The sequence below is a fragment of the Dryobates pubescens genome, chromosome 9 (genome assembly GCF_014839835.1).
Source record: "Dryobates pubescens isolate bDryPub1 chromosome 9, bDryPub1.pri, whole genome shotgun sequence".
In the NCBI taxonomy this organism is placed as follows: Eukaryota; Metazoa; Chordata; class Aves; order Piciformes; family Picidae; genus Dryobates; species Dryobates pubescens.
The window spans coordinates 14,714,670-14,734,741 of NC_071620.1; the positions used below are offsets into that span (position 1 = coordinate 14,714,670).

At 44.9% G+C, this 20,072-nt stretch overlaps 1 protein-coding gene across 4 annotated transcripts in view; it reads left to right on the forward strand.

Moving 5' to 3' along the window:
* ANKRD12 (ankyrin repeat domain 12) overlaps nucleotides 1-20,072 on the forward strand; it is a 62,689-nt gene continuing 42,617 nt past the window's right edge. For all 4 annotated transcript variants that reach the window (XM_054163986.1, XM_054163987.1, XM_054163989.1 and 1 more), the window contains exon 1: nucleotides 1-251. The gene's annotated coding sequence lies outside the window, so the exon portion shown is untranslated. The remainder of the gene's footprint in view (nucleotides 252-20,072) is intronic.

The following is a 20,072-nucleotide window of genomic DNA, read 5'->3' on the forward strand; positions in this document are numbered from 1 at the left end:
GACGTTGGGGAGCGGGGAGGGGAGGGGGGGGGGAGCGGTAACGGCAGCGCAGGGGTAGGGGCAGAGGGAGGGAGAGGCAGTGAAGGGGCGTTTTCAAACCCTACAGCGGCCAGGGCTGAGCCCGAGTCCCTCTAGGCACCGCTGGTAACAGTGGGTGGCAGCCGCTCCCCTGTCAGATCTCTGACGGAGAGAGGAGCGGGGAAAACGGCGGGAGAAGAAGGACGCGTCCCGTCGCTGGCTCCCGGGAGAAGGTAAGGATCGGAGAGCAACCTTACCACCCTTTCCATTCCCGGTGAGGGACTCGCGCTCCTACCCGCTCCGCCGCGGTGCCTGCCACTCTGTCTCTCCGAACGCGTTCGGGGACCCCTTACCCGGTGCCCGCCTCAGGAGGTGCAGCCGCTGCCCTGCGCTCCCGGGCAGCGGACGCTGCGTCTGTGTGTATCCCCCGGGCCTGTCCCCGCAGTGCCCTGCGCCGGAGGCACAGCGGCGGCGGGCAACGGCTGTCCGCTGTCAGCCTGTCAGTGGCGCGGCGGGAGCCATGGCCGCCGCTGTCACCGTCTGGCGGCCGCGCCTCTCGCCCCGCCGAGCCCAGCCCCTGCCCTGCCGTCCGGGGAGAAGGGCTCAGGAGGGAGGGAGGGACGGTGGGCGCAGAGGACCTGGGCGGTGGTTTCTTACTGGGGAGGTAGTGGGGAGGGAGGTGGCAGTGGCGGGGGCTGCCCGGGCGGCCGGGTGCTGAGGGCGGCATGGCGGTGCGCACACACACAGACACACACACAGACACACACGCCCCGCCGCCCCGCCTCCCAATTTTGGCAGCTCCCGCAGCCTCAGGACTTGCTCCGCCGATTTGGGCCGTGCCACCCCGGCGCGGGGCAACCTGCCTTTGTCAGACCGAGGGCCCGGGGTGAGGCGTTTGGTCGTTATTAGGCTCTAGCCTGCCGTAACATGCTAAAGGGGTGCCCCGGCTGTTTGGCACAAGAGAAGGGTTGAGCTGGCTCGGTGTGCCAGCGCAAGGCAGCGCTGAGGTGGAGCACAGGTGACACAGGCAACAAAGGAAGGACGAGAAGGCTCAGATGCACAGTTTTTCGTGCTAGTTCAACCTTGACTCTGCAGGTTCTGCTGCTGACATTCAGCCTTTATTTAAGAGCTGGATAAGAAATTGAATTATTTTTAGTTTATTTTAACCCTTTTAAGTGAAATCGGTTGTTTAATATCGGTGTTATCAGCTAGAGGTCTTGTAGACGTTGCCTGGATGCTGCCACTGTGTTCTCTGCCTTTCTTCTGCGGGCCATGGGGGTGTGGAGGAAAATCTGAATTTATACCTATGAATTATAAGGTAGGTTATGGGATAAAGCAGCTCTTCCGTGAAGGCAAGTGAGTAAGTTGTGATGCTTGTAGGAACAAAAAGCTGTCAGTCAGATGTGGAACAGTCCAGATGACCCTATGTTCCAGGAAAAAAATGTTTAATCTGGGAACACTAGAAAAGGGTGAGATCATCATGTCTATAAGAAATCATTAACTTCTATTAAAATAATTCACTGTTATTGATATGCCATGATTGGAAGGTGAGGGAACACTTCTGCTTTCTGGTTTTGCAGCAGCAAGGGTTTGGATGTTTTTCAGTATGCAAGTTGATGGCAGCTTGACTGTCCTCATGTCTTGGTTGCTGTAGGTATGGACATGGTGAGCTACTCACATCCTATACTTGCTTTCCTCCTTCTGCTGCAATCTTCTGCAACAGTTCAGAGGGTAATAGTCCCCAGAGTAACAGACATTCAAAATTGTGAGATGTCAGGGCATTTTACCTGCTATAATTTGAGGTTTGTGCAGATGTTGGGTGTTGCTTATTTCATTCTTTGGACAGAAACTCTAACTCTTAGCTAACTTTGTGACTTGATCAGCTGGGGACCTTAATTTCACCCTGTGTGAATGAGCAGGTTTCTGTGCAAGGCTGAGACACTGTCTCCTCAAATAGAATTTGAAGGTTTGACGTACAGCGGAATGCTTCATTGGGAGGGTGATGGCAACCCTGTTGGCTGTGTCTTTTTCCTTCTTCAACACTTCCCTTTTCCTGTATGTGTCTTGTAAGCTAAAATAACAGACAATACCAATGTTTTCCTCTGTACTCCAAGAACTATGGTGGCATCCTTGTAGTGATGTCAGTTTTTTGGTGCACTATATGTGAGTCTCTCTTCTGATTTTCTGGCTTTTCTCTAGTAATTGCTGGGTGCAGAGAGTTGATCCAAGAGCCTTCAGTTGGTTTGCAAAGATGACAACTCAGGCTTTCAGACATAAGGATTTTGGCTTTTCCATTACCATCCCTTTGTGTGTTCTTCTTCCACCTGTAGGATGATCCAAAATTATTTCTGAACTCTAAATATTACAGATAGCAAAGCTTAGGACAGATGTTGGGTGACAAAACAAGATCTGTGCAACAAGCTTAACTTCTTTCATGGTTTCTTCCAGCCTGCTTGCACAACAGGTAACTTCTTTGAGGAAAAGATCTTTTGATAGGAAGGTGAAGTAAGTGATTGTGTGAAGCTTTCTTTGGCATTATTTGAAGGGGGTACTACTACAGCAGAGACAAAGTGGAACTCAGGAAGTTCCACCTCAACATGAGGCAAAACATATTTACTCTGAAGGTGCTCAACCCTGGAACAGGCTGCACAGAGAGGTTGTGGAGACTTCTTCTTCAGAGACTCAAAACACATCTAGACATACATGTTTCTCTGTGGCCTGCCCTGAATGATTCTGCTTTGGCAGGGGGGTTTGACTTGACGACCTCCAGAGGTCTCTTCCAACCCCTACCATTTTATGATTCTATGATTACCACTTACCATAGGATTAGAAGCATATACTGAAATTTTAGTACCTATTTTTATTAAATTAGTGGTCATTGATCTTGCTCTCAGTCAACAGCTTCTTTGCGCCATTAAATGTCTGGTTAGATCACTACAAAGCCCATGAACTGCTGCAGTTTCAACTTAGCTGGATACAAAGTCCTTTTAGGGGCAATGAGAGGATGCAGAAATGGCTTTTTACTCAACATTGGGCATACAGAGATGTATGAAAACAAATTGTACTTGTTGAACTGATTAAACAGAATCATAAAATCCCAGCATGATAGTAGGAAGGTACCTCTGGGGATCATCTAGTCCATCACCCCTGCTAAATCAGGGTCATGCACAGCACCTTGTCCAGGATCACAATGTCCAGGTGGGTTTGGAACTTCTCCAGAGAGGGAGACTCCACAACCTCTCTGGGCAGCCTGTTCTAGTGCTCTGTCACCTCACATGAAGAAATTTTTCTTTGCCTTCAGATGAAATCTCTTTAATTCCAGTTTGTACTTGTTGCCCCTTGTTCTTTTCCCTGTTCCTCATGAAAAAAGTCTGGCCCCATCCTCTTGATCCTGTCCTTTAGATATTGATGAGCATTGAGAAGATCCCTTCTCAGCCTCCTCCAGACTAAACAGCCCCAGGTCTCTCAGCCTTTCCTCTGCAGAGGGAGATACTCCAATCCCACAGTGTCTTCATAGCTTCTGCTGGGCTTTCTCCAGCAGGGTTCCTTGTCATTCTTGAACTGGGAAGCCCAGAACTGGACTCAGTACTCCAGATATGGCCTGACTTGGGCAGAGTGGAGGGGGAGGAGAACCTCCATCGACCTTGATTTACCATGTTTAGATGATCTTAGGGTGATGAAATCATCTGAAAGACCAGCGCAGTTGGTCCTCTCTAAAGTTGGAAGCAACTATTGGTCCCAAAATCTGTAATGATTAACCTGCTACCACAGTGGTAATGGACATACCTAGAACAACTTCTGACAGTTTTTTGAACCTTATGAAGAGATGGGCTGAGCCTGAATGTTTGGTGTTCTTTCCTTTCTATGTTTTATTGCAGATGGAGTAGTATAAATGTTGATTGGTCATTTAGTCTCCAGATCAGGCTATATTTTAACTACATCATTAGGCTCTACTTAGAGTCTAGCGACAGATGGTATGAAATAAATATTAGCACAAACTCTGCCTTGCATTTTGTGTTATGACACTGAATAGTTTTATTAACAGAATAACAGAAGTCAGAGCCCTGCTAACATCCTTAGTGGTTTTTTTTCTTACTAGTTCACTACTGTTCACTGAATGGGCCCTCTCTACAAGAAAAACATTGAGGTCCTGGAGTGGGTCCAGAGAAGGACAATGAAGCTGGTGAAAGGTCTGGAGAACAGATTTTCTGAGGAGCAGCTGAAGGAAGTGGGTTTGGTTAGCCTGGAGAAGAGGAGGAAGATGGGAGACCTTCTCACTCCCTACAACTCCCTGAAAGAGATTATAGTGAGGTAGGGGTTGGCCTCTTCTCTGTAATAACAAGTGATAGAATGAGAGGAAATGGCCTCAGGTTGCACCAGGGAAGGTTTAGGTTCATATTAGAATAAGCTTCTTCACTGAAATGGTTCTCGGGCCCTGGAACAGGTTCCCTATGGGGCTAGTTGAATCCCCATCCCTGGAAGTGTTTAAAAGATGTGGTGCTGAGGGACATAGTTTAGCGCTAGACTTGGTGAAATTAGGTAGTGGTTGGACTCAGTGATCTTAAAGATCTTATTCAGCTGAAATGTTTCTATGATCCTGTTCTATGATCATTATCACAGAAGCTGGAAAAGTCTTTGAAAGTTCCTCCAGAAGCTCATGGAGCTGTATTTTATATCTCATCTACATAGTTAAGAATCTTCACTGGCATCTTACATTGAACCTAAGTATTCATTTAAAGAGAGAAACTTGAAGCCTTTGAGATATAACTTTGCTTTGGTTTATTTTGAGTTATCTCTCTGGATCTGACAAAGCACCCTCATATCTGCAGCAACTTCTTTTATCTTTATCAAGCAATAAATGAACAAACTCTCCTCAGTTTCATGGCTGAGATGTGGTCATGTCACAAAGGAATTGGTTTCACACTGGTTTATGTGAAGAAAAACCATTAGCAATGTTAGAGACAGAATTATGAGCTCTAGTAGAGTCAGAGTAAAAATGCAAACTGAAGAGTAAGACTTGAGGTGTTTTCTTCCCTGCTCCTGTCATTCACTCTTGACTTGCAAGTAGCCTGATGGAAAGTCTTGGAATGACTTTCTTGTCCTATGTCTTGCATTAATGAGGCTGGAAAACATTTGAGAGCACTTTTTTGACCCTCTCTGAGCTTCAGAGTGTTTTAAATACAAGAGGAACCAACTAACACTTTGCATTTCCAGGAGTATTAGAAAGTTTATTGCTTGATGACAGCAGAAATGAGCTTATTTAGGTGAAGACATTTCCTATAGTTTCCATTCTCCTTCAAAGCCTTTTGCATTAGTCCTGTTTAAGAGGCTTTTCAAACCTTTCAAACTCTGATAGAGTTTCCTTCTTTCTAGTATGGGTAATGATCATCCACTTGTCTTCTGAGCTCAAGAAGGGACAGGTGTCTTAACAACCATATTACTTTCTCTAATAAATAAGTAATGTTATCTATTCTCTTTAAAATAACTGTTGCTTTGCTTTCCAGTCCCTTCAGTTCTCCAGATGACACAGTAAAACATTAATGAAGGTTAATTGCAGTACTCACTTCAGTTTTACAGCTCTAAATAGTTATACTTGTATGCAGACAGTTTGCTGGTTGTTCTCTGTTTTCACTCCATCTGTTCCCTCACTATCTTTTTTCCTCCCAAAGAAAAAATATTTCCTTAAAGGAACTTGCCATAAGATTTTCTTCTGTTGCTTTTGTGCTATGTGGTGATGACCAAGAGGTGGCAATAAAGACCATGCAATATTTTGCATGTCTTCACAATTTAGCCAAGACAAAAACCTCTGTTATCCATCTGAGGACCTATAGATAAGCCTAGCCAGAAGCCTGCCTTTTTTCCCCGGATCTGCTGCTTTCATGAATGGTAGTACTCAAGTATGTTGTTATACCCCTGGTGAATTCTGTAAAGTTGAAGGGCTTTACTTAGGTGTTGGTAGTTGTCTATGTTTAGTCTGTGAAGACCCTTTGCATGTTTTGGGATTCTTCCTGGCAGTGCTGCAGATAAGTCATGGTTTTTCTTGAATTTAGGTAGACAAATTATCATTTGTTTCTGAAGGTCTAATAAAATGTATAGAGTAGATATGAAATCCCTTTGTCTTGTAGATCTTTAGGTTTCCAGAAGGGATGTAGATTCCTGTAGAAGGAATCTTAAGTTTGGCAAAGTACTTAGGAAAGTATGGTGTCATTTTCAAGTTTTACTTTGGTAGACACTGTGCTCATGGTATAGTCTTTCTCAGTTGACCAAGATTTACTTAGTTACATCTTTAAGGAATAACTCCCCTCAAACCTGAAGTTTACAACTCCACTCCTCCATTTACCATACAGGGAGTATCACATCATGCTTCATATCTGCACAGGTGCTTCCTTTGAACCCATAGCTCATCCTAAAAAAGACTCAAGAGGAAGCACCTGTGAACATACAAGTTTTTAGACTTGCAGATTGAAAGGAAGGTCTAATGGATTTTGCAATCTTTGGCCCCTAAGAACTAGAGTTCTTGGGCAAGCTGACTCTTTCTTTGCCAGAATAGGTTTCCTCTTTATAGGATCAAGAATCTCATTTAGTTTGAGATCCTATCCAGAACACAGCCAGATCTCTTCAGGTACTCGGGATGCTTATGTATGTCTGATTGTCAAAGTAAAGAGATGAGGTTGTTTTTCCATGTAAATGTTTATTTTGACAGCTAGGTAAGTCTCTCAGTAGGAATATGATGTTTTATATTCTATGCAACTGACTTAATGGTATGATTTAACTTGAGTATGATACAAGTACTCATCAGCTGCACAGGTTTTACTAGTCACTTCATAAGTCTTTGTTGGAAGAAATGCTATCTTAACTACATAGCTAAAGTTGCTGGAGAATATAGAAGACTTAAAACCTTTTCATATGGTCAGTGTATCAGCAGGAGGAGAGACCTGCCAGTAGAGGTGAAGAACATCTGCATTTCTAAATCATGGAAATGAATCATAGACTAGCTGACATCAGAGGCATTTCTTGAGGTCACCTAGTCCATGTCCTACTCAGAGCAGGGTCTGCCAGAGGAGACTGCTTCTAGACATGAGCAGTTGAACCTGGAATTCACCCCAATAGTATGAGAAAAATGTTGTGAATTTTTAATTTTAGTTATTCTGTTGGGATTCCTTGTTGGACCTGTTGCTGAAGGTTTGGTAATTCATAGAATGCTTCAGTTTGAAAGAGGTAATCTAGTAATCTAGTCTAAACAGCCTGCAGTCAGCAGGAACATTTGCAACTAAAGCAGGTTGCTCAGAGCCCCAGACAACCTGATGCAGAATGGTTCCAGAAACAGTGCATCTACCACCAATCTGGGTAATCTGTGCCACCATTTTTCCACCCTCAGAGTAAACAATTTCTTCCTTCTCTCTAGTCTAAATCTACCTCTTAGTTTAAAACCATCACCCTTTGTCCTGTCACAGCAGGCTCTGCTGAACAGACTGTCCCCATCCTTCTGATAGGTTCCCTTCAATTAGTGAAAGGCTGCAATGGGGTCTCCCTGCAGCCGGCTTTTCTCCTGGCTGACCAATTCTCTCAGCCTGTCCTCACAGCAGATGTGTTCCAGCCCTAGGATCATTGTTGTGGGTTCCTCTGGACACTCTCCAACAGGTCTGTATCTCTCCTGTGCTGAGGACTGCATAGGTGGATCCAGCACTGCAGGTGGAGTCTAAGCAGAGGGGGCAGAATCCTCTCCCTCCACCTGCTGCCCGTGCTGCTGGGGATGCAGCCCAGGACACAGTTGGTTATGGGCTGTGAGCGCACGTTACCAGCTCATGTCCAGCTTTTCACCAGCCAGCACCCCCAAGTCTTTTCCACAGGGCTGCTTAGTCTCCATCCCTTTACCCCCCACCCTGGACTGTTATCAGGGATTGCCTCAACCATTCACTAGTGGTGTGCCCCAAGGATCAGTGCGGGGGCCCATGCTCTTTAACATCTTTATTGATGATCTGGATGAGGGCATTGAGTCCATCACCAGTAAATTTGCTGACAACACCAAGCTGGGGGCAGAAGTTGATCTGCTGGAGGGTAGAGAGGCTCTGCAGAGGGACCTCCACAGGCTGGATAGGTGGGCAGAGCCCAACGGCACATTGGCCACAACAACCCCATGCAGAGCTACAGGCTGGGGTCAGAGTGGTTGGAGGGCGGCCAGGTGCAGAGGGACCTGGGGGTACTGGTCGATGGTAGGCTGAACATGAGCCTGCAATGTGCCCAGGCAGCCAAGAGGGCCAATGGCATCCTGGCCTGCATCAAGAACAGTGTGGCCAGCAGGAGTAGGGAGGTCATTCTGCCCCTGTACACTGCACTGGTTAGGCCGCACCTCGAGTACTGTGTCCAGTTCTGGGCCCCTCAGTTTAGGAAGGATGTTGACTTGCTGGAACATGTCCAGAGAAGGGCGACGAAGTTGGTGAGGGGTTTGGAGCACAGCCCTACGAGGAGAGGCTGAGGGAGCTGGGGGTGCTTAGCCTGGAGAGGATGAGACTCAGGGGTGACCTTACTGCTCTCTACAACTACCTGAAGGAAGGTTATAGACAGGCAGAGGTTGGTCTCTCCCCCCCCAGCAGCCAGTACCAGAACAAGAGGAAACAGTCTTAGGCTGCGCCAGGGGAGGTTTAGGCTGGAGGTTAGGAAGAAGTTCTACACAGAGAGAGTGATTGCCCATTGGAATGGGCTGCCTGGAGAGGTGGTGGAGTCACCATCATTGGAGGTGTTCAGGAGGAGACTTGATGGGGTGCTTGGTGCCATGGTTTAGTTGTTTAGGTGGGTTGGATTGGTTGATGGGTTGGACGCGATGATCCTGAAGGTCTCTTCCAACCTGGTTTATTCTATTCTATTATGCAGACCTTTCACTTGGTCTTCTTGAGCCTCATAAATTTCACACAGGCTCAAGCTTGTCCATGTTGCTCTGGATGAGATCCCTTCCCTCAGATGTGCCAAGTGCATTGCTCAACTTGGTGTCTTCTGTCAGACTTTGGTTTTTTCCTTTCCAATAGGGATCCAGAGCGTTTTTTGCCAGCTGTTGTAGGTAAAGTCTTTCCTGACAAATTCCATTTTTCATAGTCAGAGGCTGCATTCTTCTTCTCCTGCCTGTGTGTGGTAGTCTTGTAAAGCTGTGGTGCATCCTGCAAAGTTCCGCTGCTCAGATTCTTAATGAAGTCTTTTGTTTGTTTAATTTAAATGACTGACTGGTTGCATAAATACCACTTCTCTGCACTTAGTTTTGCTTATTAAAAATACAATTTTTTAATTTGATTTTTTTTAAAGACAACTATATGTGTTTCTTCTCTGTATTGTTTACGCTAGAACTTAATGAGGAAAGTCTTCTTCAGTGTCTGCAACTCAAGAGTGAGCTTTCAAGTGAGAAACTGAAAGTGAAACAACCTTACTTTCTACTGCTGGAGGAGAAATAGGAAAAGTAGCTGAAGTGTGAATAGTAGTGAGAGCATTTCTTCAGAAATTATCATCTGGTAACATCTGAAAAGAAACTCAGCCATATTTTTGATCCTGCAGGAATTCCTTTCAAGGAGAAGAACATCTGATTTTTCAACAAATTGTATTTGTACCCTTGGCATTCCGTTTCTCTGCAGAGCAGCCAGCTCTCAGTTCCATGAAAAGACAAAGGGTTAATGTGAGAGCAGAGAAATGCACTTAAGAAATGCATTGGAACAGGTTGCCCAGAGAGGTTGTGTAGGCTCCAAGCCTGGAAGTGTTCAAAGCCAGATTGGTTGGAGCCTTGAGCAACCTGGTCTGGTAGAAGGTGTCCATGCCTATTGCAGGGGGTTGGAACTAGGTGATCTTTAAAGTCCCTTCCAACCCAAACCATTCTGTGATTTGCCAAGTGTTTTCCACATCTAAGGATAACTGCTTTGAGACTATTTTACCCTCTTCCTTCCGTAGTGGTAAGGAAGAGGAGTTGCTTGCAGAAGCTGAAACTGAAGTCACTTAGTACTTTATACTTGGTTAGACTATAGATACTATCTAGCATTAATAATCTGAAAAATGAAGTCTGCAATGTTTGTGGCTATGGCAAAGGGGTAGAACTCCCAACTTTATTTCTGTTGCTATCTGTAAAATGAAGGAAATAATAAATTCCAGCAACACTGTGAAGGAAGAGGGAGTCTAACATTAATTACTCCTAGGTTTGATTTGTAGATAGAAGATTCTGTGGTGTTGTCCAAGGTAGATCCTCCTTTTTATTTAGGATATTTTTTTAAAATTAAAAAAGAAATGCTGTGGATATTTCCTTATCTTTAAGAAGGCAGAAATCCAGGCAAGCTGAACTAGCAGGAAATCATGGTGTGAGTGACAAATAGATTCTCTGAAGGCAAATGAATCCACTTGCTGCCTGTGTTTCTGTGGCTCCTCATAACTTCACCTTCAGGTTGTGAATAAATTTTCACACAGCAACAGAAGCAAGTTTTCTTCAGTTGCTCTGAGAATTTGCCTTTGCTAGTAGTGAGAATGGTCAGAGAATGTTGAAGTCCTTGAGTGCTACTTAAACATTTCATTAGGAGAATTAAGGACTAAAAGGAATGTTTAGCAAATCAATATATTGCTTGGTTGTGTCTAAGGACAGGTAAATAAAAACACCTGAAAAGTCTGGTTTATTTTTTCTTGTCTTGCTTTTAGTTTCATGAGCAAATTGATACCAGTGCATCGCTTTCCTTCTGACAGGTAGGTTTGGGAGTTTTAGTTGAAAGTGTGTGATGTCAGAGATATCAAACCTTACTCTCATTAGAGTGGCAGTCTTTGGTTGACATTCATTTTAAGTGTTATTGGGAAAAAAGGTTACAGAGACAAGTGCAGGTGTTTTTCTAATGATGAGCTGTGCTGTGGAAGAGAAGCCATCTCTTGCTCAGCTAGAGCTGTTATTAAAGGATGACCTGTCTGTAGTAACTCTAACAGTCAAATCAATCCATGAAGCCAGTCCCAAGGACATACTGGGGTATAGTGTTATCAGCTGGTGAATTAAGATCTTGTCATTTTGGGCCAGAGTGGAGTATTTCTTATTCCACAGAGTGCTGCTTGTGAAATGCCACTGCATGATTTATAGGTGCCAGCAGTTAGGTTTGTGTAGGCTGGGTCAATGGTCAATAGTGGTCAGCTATATGAGATTCAACAAGGCTGAGTGCTGGGTTCTGCACTTGGGTCACAACAACCCCATGAATGCTTCAGGCTTAGAAAGCTGTCTGGCAGGAAAGGACTTAGGGGTGTTGGTCAACAGCTGACTGAATATGAGCCAGTGTGTGCCCAGGTGGCCAAGGCCAAAGCATCTTGGCCTGTATCAGGAATAGTGTGATCAGCAGGAGTCAGGGAAGTGATTGTACCCCTGTACTCAGCACTCGTGAGCCCACACCTTGAGTGCTGGGTTCAGATTTGGGCTCCTCACAAGAAGGACATTGAGCTGCTGCAGTGTGTTTAAAGAAGGGCAAGGATGCTGGTGAAGTGTCTAGAGCACAAGTCTAGTGAGGTGCAGCTGAGGGAACTGGGAGTGTTTGGCCTGAAGAAAAGAAGGCTAAGGGAAGACCTTCTTGCTCTCTATAACCTCCTGAAAGGAGCTTGGTGTGAGGTGGGAATCAGTCTCATCTCCCTAGTAACAGGTGACAGAATGAGAAGAAATGGCCTCAAGTTGTACCAGGGAGCTTTATGTTGGATGTTAGAAGAAACTTATTGCTTATTGACTTACTGACCTTATTGCCCTCTACAGCTACCTTAAGGGAGGTTGTAGACAGGTGGAGGTTGGTCTCTTCCCCCAGGCAACCAGCATCAGAACAAGAGGACCCAGTCTCAAGCTGTGCCAGGGGAGGTTTAGGCTGGAGGTTAGGAAGAAGTTCTACACAGAGAGAGTGATCACCCATTGGAATGGGCTGCCCAGGGAGGTGGTGGAGTCACCGTCATTGGAGGTGTTCAGGAGGAGACTTGATAGGGCGCTTGGTTGCATGGTTTAGTCGATTAGGTGGTGTTGGGTGATAGGTTGGACGCGATGATCTTGGGGATCTCTTCCAACCTGGTTTATTCTATTCTAACTTCTTCACTGAAAGGGTTCTCAAACACTGGGACAGGCTCCGCAGGGAGAAGGCTGCATCCCCATCCCTGGAGGTATTTAAAACACAGAGATGTAGTGCTGAGGGACACAGTTTAGCACCAGACTTGGCAGAGTTAAATTATGGTTATTATGGTTGGACTTGATGATCTTAAAGGTCTTTTCCAACCAAAGCAGTTCTCTGATTTGTGTTTCTTTTACTTTTTTTTTTTTTTTTTTCCTTGCTCTAGTAACAAAGTCAGGCTGGGCTATGTAAGGTAGAGCAACAGCTGAAAATGTCTGACTGACTAGGTAACTGAGGGACTGGGATGACCTCTAGATATGCCTTAACCTCAACTATTCTTTAATTCTATGAGAAATTAAGGTTTTGTGCTCTTTAAGGGTGTTTAGGTAAAAAGGAAAGGGAGTGGGGAAGGAAAAAGGGGGAAAGAAAGCATTAGTAAAACTCAGTGAGGAAACACAGATTCAGTCATGCTGATTAATAGTGTCATTGTTAGAAGCTGACAGGTCTAGGTGCCACTATTAGCACAGAAAATAAATTGAAGAGTATTGTGAAATCTGTGGAACACTTGCAATCAAGCACAGGTAAACTTAGGCTCTAAAGAGAGGGCTTTGAACGTTTTATGAGTAGGAACCCAAAGTTCTATATAGGCAGTTACAACCAAAGCCCTGCAAAGGCAAGGATTGTGTGTCCTCTTGGTTTTTAGCTTTTCCTAGTAGAAATTCCTAGACTATGAGACATGTTCCTTATTTTGGTAGGAAGTAGTGGTGAGTTCCAGCTGAAGTATTGGAAAATCTTTCTTGCTGCCTGAGTGTTGGCTGGTTTGTAGCGGCGATGAGTAGGTACTTCAGAAGATCTTAAAAGCTGTCCTGGAGACTATGAGTAGTCACTGCCTGTTCCTATTTCACTGCTTCAGGACACCATTATGAAACAGGGTTCAAATGTTGTAATTTTTATTTATTACAGAAAGGTTTGTGCCTCTAATGGTACATATAAATGATTGGATCTCAAGTATCTAAACATCTCAAATGGCAACGTAGGAATACTCTCTGACAGGACAACAGGTCTAGTAGTTCATTCCACGTATTAGTTGAGACCTGAGGAGGCTCCAAAATACATGCATCCAAGTTCTTTCCTGGCAGGTATTCCTAAAACATGTTTGTCATAGAATGGTTTGGGTTGGAAGGGACCTTAAAGGTCATCTAGTTACAACTCCTGTCATGGGCAGGGACACTTCCTACTGGACCAGATTGCCCAAGGCTCCATCCAACCAGCCTTTGAGTACTTCCAGGCTTTGACCCTCTGCAACCTCTCTGCGTAACCTGTTCCAGTACCTCACCACCCTCTGCTTCCTAATGCCTGATCTCAATCCAACTTCTTCCAGTTTGAAGCCATTACTACCAATCTTGTCACTACACAACTTTGAGAAAAGTGCCTCTCAAACTCTCCTGTAGCCCCCTTCAAACACTGGAGGGCTGCTGTAATGTCTCCCTGGTGTCTTATCCAGGCTGAACAACCCCAGCTCTTGCATCCTGTCTTCAGAAAAGAGATGCTTCAGCCCCCTGATCATCTTGGTGGCCCTCCTTTGGACTTGCTGTAACAGTTCCATATCCTTCTTGGGATGGGAGCTCCAAAGCTGGAAAGATCATTGAAGGTGGCATCTCTGCAGAGTTGAATAGAGGGGCAGAATTCCCTCCCTATACCTGCTGCCCACGCTGCTTTGGGTGCAGCCCCAGGACATTGTTGGTCCTGGGCTATGAGCACACATCACTTGTTCATGTTGAGCTTCTCATCAGTCAGCAGCCCCTAGTCCTTTTCCTTGCACTGCTCTATCTCCATTCTCTGTCCAGCCTGTATTTGTGCTTGGGTTTGCCCTGATGTATGTGCAGAAGCTTGCATCTGACCTTGTAGAACTTTGTGAGGTTCACACAGGCCCACCTCTCAGCCTGTTCAGGTGCCTCTGGATGACATCCCTTTCCACCAAGGTGTTGACCACACCACACAGTTTGGTTTCATCTGCAAACTTGTTGAGGGTGTTTCGATCCCACTATGTCCTTGATGAAGATACTGAGTAGTATTGGTCCCAGTACAGATCCTTGAGGGACACCACTTGTTACTTGTTGTTTCCACTTAGACATTGAAGTACTGACAGTTACTCTATAGTCACAACCATTCAGCCAATTCCTTACCCACCAAGTGGTTCACCCATCACATCCATGCCTTTCCAATGTAGGGACCAGTTAATGTTAGCTGGTGTTTTGTTTGATTTGACTTTGAGGGTAACATCTAAAATCATGCAGGGTGGATTGCTGCAGGGGAAGGGTAAGGCACTTTCTCTGGGGTTGCACAAGAGGTACAGCAAAGAAAGAAGCAGAACTGATCTCAGCAGTGCATGTTCTAACCACAAAGTGTTGTGCAAATCTTAAGGCAAAACTGTAATAAAGAAGAACTCCTCACTTTTGGACCAAAAATGTTTTGTCATATTTTATTGTCAACTGCTGTAAAATCTGCCAGCTTTGTGACTCATGTCCATGCTGGATACTGCATTTGCACTTTAGACTGCAGCTGACTGTTGCCTTAGGCACTGGTAGTTTTTAACTGTGTTTGAGCTTGGCTCTTTCATCACAACTCAGACACTGGGATCTGCATGGACTGAACTGTCACAATCATGTGTGAAAAGGGGGAATGTTTTTCAGCTAACAGAGTTCTTGTCACCTTTCATCTGTAAAAGCCACTGCATCTATCTAAAGTAGTCTAAATGGATGTGCTACCTAAAGCCAGGAGTATTTAATAATCATAGAATCACAGAATGGTTGTTGCTTGAGGGGACCTTTAAAGGTCATCTAATCCAGCCGCCCTGCAGTCAGCAGGGACATCTGCAACTTACAGCAGGTTGCTCAGAGCCCAGGACAACCTGACCTTGAGTGGTCCTAAGGATGGGGCATCTACCACTGCTCTGCACAACCTGGGCCATTGTCTCACCACCCTCATGGTAAAACATTTCTTCTTTCTATCCAGCTTAAATCTTCCCTCTTTCAGTTTAAAACCATCACCACTTACCCTCCTGAAAAGATTCTCCCCAGCTTGCTTACAGACCCCTTTCAGTACTTAAAGGCCACCATAAGTTCACCTGTCCTCAGAGCAGAGGGGTTCCAGCTCTCTGGTCATTTTTCTGGCCTCCTCTGGACCTGCTCCAGCAGATCCATGTCTTAAGTTTAAGAAAAAAGTCTTTAATACTTTTTCTGGTTACTACTGGAGAACTGCATTGCAAGTTCTGCATTGAGACACCATGGAGTACAGGGCACAAAGTGCCTGTTAAGTTGTTTCTTCGTTGTATTTGCTGGTATTTTATTACACAACACATACAGAAAGCAACAATGGTAAAAATATAATCTTAAGTAGTATAACAGACACAAAAAACTTCTGATTTCATCTTTTCTTACGCAAAATATGTTTCCCTTTACAAGTTAAAGGAGAATATGCTTCTGGGCTGCAGCAGGAGTTAAGCTTGCCAGTAGGGATGTGTTGCAGTGAGAATTAGCCTGTTATAGCTGCGTATGTCTGATGTAACCAACTTTGGGAGAAGTTTTTACTAGATGGATCCCCTACCTACTCAACACGTGGAGTCTGGAGTTTTCCAGTAATTGTAGAACCATAGAATTGTTTTGGCTGGAAGAGATCTCTAAGATCATCAAGTCCAATCATCAGCCTAAGACTGCCTTGGCCATTAAACCATGTCCTGAAGTGCCATGTCTACATGTTCCTTGAACGCCTCCAGAGATGGTGATTCCACCACCTCCCTGGGCAGCCTGTTACAGTGCCTGACCACTCTTCCACTAAAGACATTTTTCTCAGTATCCAACCTAAACCTCTTCTGGCACAATTTCAGTCAATTTCCTCTCATTCTCTCACCTCATACTAGGGAGAATAGATTAACCCCCACCTCACTACAACCTCCTTCAAGGAGGCACATTTCTGCTTTCCCGCCTTGTATCAGAAAGCAGGTGGGTGGGATGACATGTGGGAGACAGGAGAAAGGGCGATGTTTTTCTTCTGATAGTTAAATCACTTTCAGAAATTAAAAAAAAAAATCTCTCCATGAGGCAGAGGGGATTCTTTGGAGACTCTGCCTCCTTATGCGCCTACCAGGGGACACCCTGCATGCTGCACTCCAGCTACATTCTTGGGTGCTAAATGAGGTCTTTTTCAGGGGGGATCCATACAACACTGTTTTCATGGGACTCTGCTCAAGAAACCAAAGACTGTTTTTGCTGAAATTAAGCCTTTAACAGCCTTTTCCTTATAAAGATCAAATGAACAGATGCAATCATTGTAGAATAGCTTTATCTGTGTAGTCCTCTCTGAAGACCTTGGTACAAAGACTGATATTTTTGTGGCTATAGTCACTCTGAAATGTGACATTTCAGAACAGCATTTGATATCATGTTCTAATGAGATTTTTAAGTGCTTGCCCTGGGCAACGTCCCATCCTTTACCATTGTTTTGACATTCTCATGAGACATCAGCAGTGTTTAAGACTTCATTTCTTCAAGCATGTCTGTCCAAGGAGGTAATGGAAGAGTCACCACAGTAATAAGCTTGTTATTCTCCATTAAAGCTAAAAGGAGATGGAACACTTTTACTTTTTTACAGGGCCACTGGAATGGCAACACTAAAGAATTTTGGTTCATGCTCCAATGAGAAAAACTTCTTTCTTGTGAGGTGATGGAGCACTGGAACAGGCTGTCCAGAGAGGTTGTGGAGTCTCCTACTCTGGAGAGATTCCAAACCCACCTTGACATAGTGATCCTGGGCAATCTGCTGTGGGTGACCCTGCTCTAACAGGGAGGTTGGACGAGGTGGTGATCTCCTGCGGTTCCTTTAAACCATGCTGGGGTTCTGTGATGCTGTACTTTCCTGAAAGGAGGAGAAAGAGCTCTAATCCAGAGAGTGTTAAACTTAGTGAAATGAACATCTTTCTGCTAGTTTCTTTTTCCTTAAACTCTGCTCCTTACAGCATGTCAAGCCCAGTTTTCTGTGAATTTTACTCCTTTGTACTGTACCCATTCCCTTTCTCCCAGCTGCCTTTGACACTCCCACCAGAATACAGATAACATTTGGTGTGACTAGGCAGGAGCTACCTACATACTTCTTAATTAACCACTATATACATACGGGTGGGCCAGCTGGCTTTCTCTCAGCAGAATTTGTCACACTGGCTTTTGCCTGCCTTTCCCTCACTTCAGCTGTTCTTCAGTGTCTCTCTCTTATAATCATCCACCACCTTTTCTTTTTCCTTTCATAGATTCATAGAATGGGTTGGATTGGAAGGGACCATAACCAGTTCCAACCCCCCCTGCCATGGGCAGGGACACCCTTCCACTAGACCTGGTTGCTCAAGGCCTCATCCATCCTGGCCTTGAACACCTCGAGGGAGGGGGCGGATTCACAACCAGCTTGAGCAACCTCTCTTACTGGAAAGAAATTTTTTCTAATGTCCAATCTAAATCTGCCCTCTTCAAAGCTTCAATCCATTCCCTGTCTTCCTGTCACTAGAAGCCCTTGTAAAAAGTCCCTTCCTGGATTTCTTGTACGCCTTCAGTTACTAGAAGGCCACTGTAAGTGTCCCCAGAGCCCCAATTCTCATAGCCTGTCCCCATGGGTGAGGTGCTCCAGCCCTCTGATCACCTTTGTGGCCCTCCTCTGGACCTACTCCAGCAGTTCAATGTACCACTTATACTGGGAACACCAAAACTGGACAACCTCTTAATAGCTTTGGGATGAAGACCATACCAGTCATTTCTAAATCAATTTGGAAGAGAGAAGGTCTTGGGAGTGGGAGGAAGGAGATCCTTAGAGGACATCTACATCAGAGTCTTAGTTTGACTCAGGAATGCATCTTGAGAGTGACCATACATCTTTCTTCTCACTGTAGCTTAATTTGCTCTATGCAGTGGTTTCAGCGATGGATTCCTCCCATTGTAAGCCAAGAGATGTGTTCAGGAACGCGCTGAATGTGCTCCAACTTCTAACGTGTTCAATCCATGGGACTGCACTAGAATTAATTCATAGCAAAACTGCCAAGCGTGGCTCATGTAAATTCTGGATTTGTGCTACCAGCTGTTTGACACTCCAGATCCGCTCTCAGTATCTCTATTCTTCTTGCCAATGTAGATGTAGCCTTTGCTGTCATTTCCCTGAGTTTAATTTTAGCAAAACATTCTGAAGCACTCCTGTCAAATATTTATAGCAAAAATTTTGTACAGTTGATTCACTGTTTCCCAGTCTGGAGTAAATCCCTGTTGGAAGAGGAGGATATTTTTCTTCAGTAGCTGATTTGTGAGATTCAGAACAGAGGTAGTTGAGAAGATTGCACTGTCCAAGATCCTCCCTATCCTAGATCCTCTGCTTTTTAAATGCACATATATTCTGGAGCTCAAAGATAAATGTAATATCTTGGATATTTGGATCCAATATCTTGGATAATTGTAATATCTTGCACCTTGAGTCCTGTGTCCAGTTGTGGGGCCCTCAGTTTAAGAAGGACATCGAGACACTTGAACGTGTCCAGAGAAGGGCAACAAGGCTGGGGAGAGGCCTTGAGCACAAGCCCTATGAGGAGAGGCTGAGGGAGCTGGGGTTGTTTAGCCTGGAGAAGAGGAGGCTCAGGGGTGACCTCATTGCCTTCTACAACTACCTGAAAGGTGGTTGTAGCCAGGAAGGGGTTGGTCTCTTCTCCCAGGCAACCAGCACCAGAACAAAGGGACACAGTCTCAAGCTGCACCAGGGGAGGTTTAGACTCGAGGTGAGGAGAAAGTTCTTCACCGAGCGAGTCGTTTGTCATTGGAATGTGCTGCCCAGGGAGGTGGTGGAGTCGTCATCCCTGGAGGCGTTCAAGAGGACACTGGACGTGGCACTTGTCCTGGTCTAGTCATGAGGTCTGTGGTGACAGGTTGGACTTGATGATCCTCGAGGTCTCTTCCAACCTTAGTGATACTGTGATACTGTGGAAGTTAACCTATTACTACTTGGCCATAAAAGCACATTGCTGGCTCCTGCTGAACTTGTTCACCAGCACTACCAGGTCCTTCTCCACAGAGCAGCTTTCCAGCAGATCAACTCCTTACCTGCACTGGGGCAGGGGCTTATTCCTTCCTAGGTGCAGGACCCTACTCTTGTCCTTGCTGAATTTCATGTGGTTCCCCTCTGCACAGCTCTCCAGCATGTCCAGACAGGGTGGCCTGATGCAGTGTCAGTCACCCCTCCCAATTTTCTGTCATTTTACTTTATGAGAAGTGGGAGTTTATTCAAATATTTTTAAGCATTTCTGTCCCTTTGAGAAGAATTTCACACAGGGATTGTGAAATGTCCCCCTGGTCCATAAAACACTTCCTGGAAATACTGCCAGTGTCAATATGACAGTTGGGATGGTTCTGCTTTGATAATTCAGTATACAATACTCTGTTTTAGTGAACTTCCAAAACAATTTTCTCTTCAAAACATAGTTGGCTTAAGATCAAGAATTGAATGAATTCACCACATGATCAAAATTAAATGTGAAGAAAATGGAAACATCCTGTGCCTTCTGTTTTCATTTACTTCTATCTGTGTATTCTTTGTGCCAGTTGTGTTATCTAAACATAGTTTTAATTCCAATGTAGTGTGAAAGTGTTTTCATCATCTTCTTGCCCCTCTACAATACCTGCAGCTTATAATGGATTTTTTTGTGTGTGTCTGCCATTAAAAAAAAACAACCCAACCCACACCAAACCCCTATTTCTGTTTCAGTATCAAGTTCAGTAAGACCTGAAAGGACATACAGGAAGGCTGAACACTCAGGAAGGAGGAAGTCTTGGTCACATCATGTGGTTTAGCCCCTTCTGGTGAGACAAACAAGAGGAGTGGTGCCAAGCCTAAGCCAATAAATTTTGCTAAGCTCCTGAAGTTTGGCTCCTTACTGTCAGTACCAGAAGGGTGTAG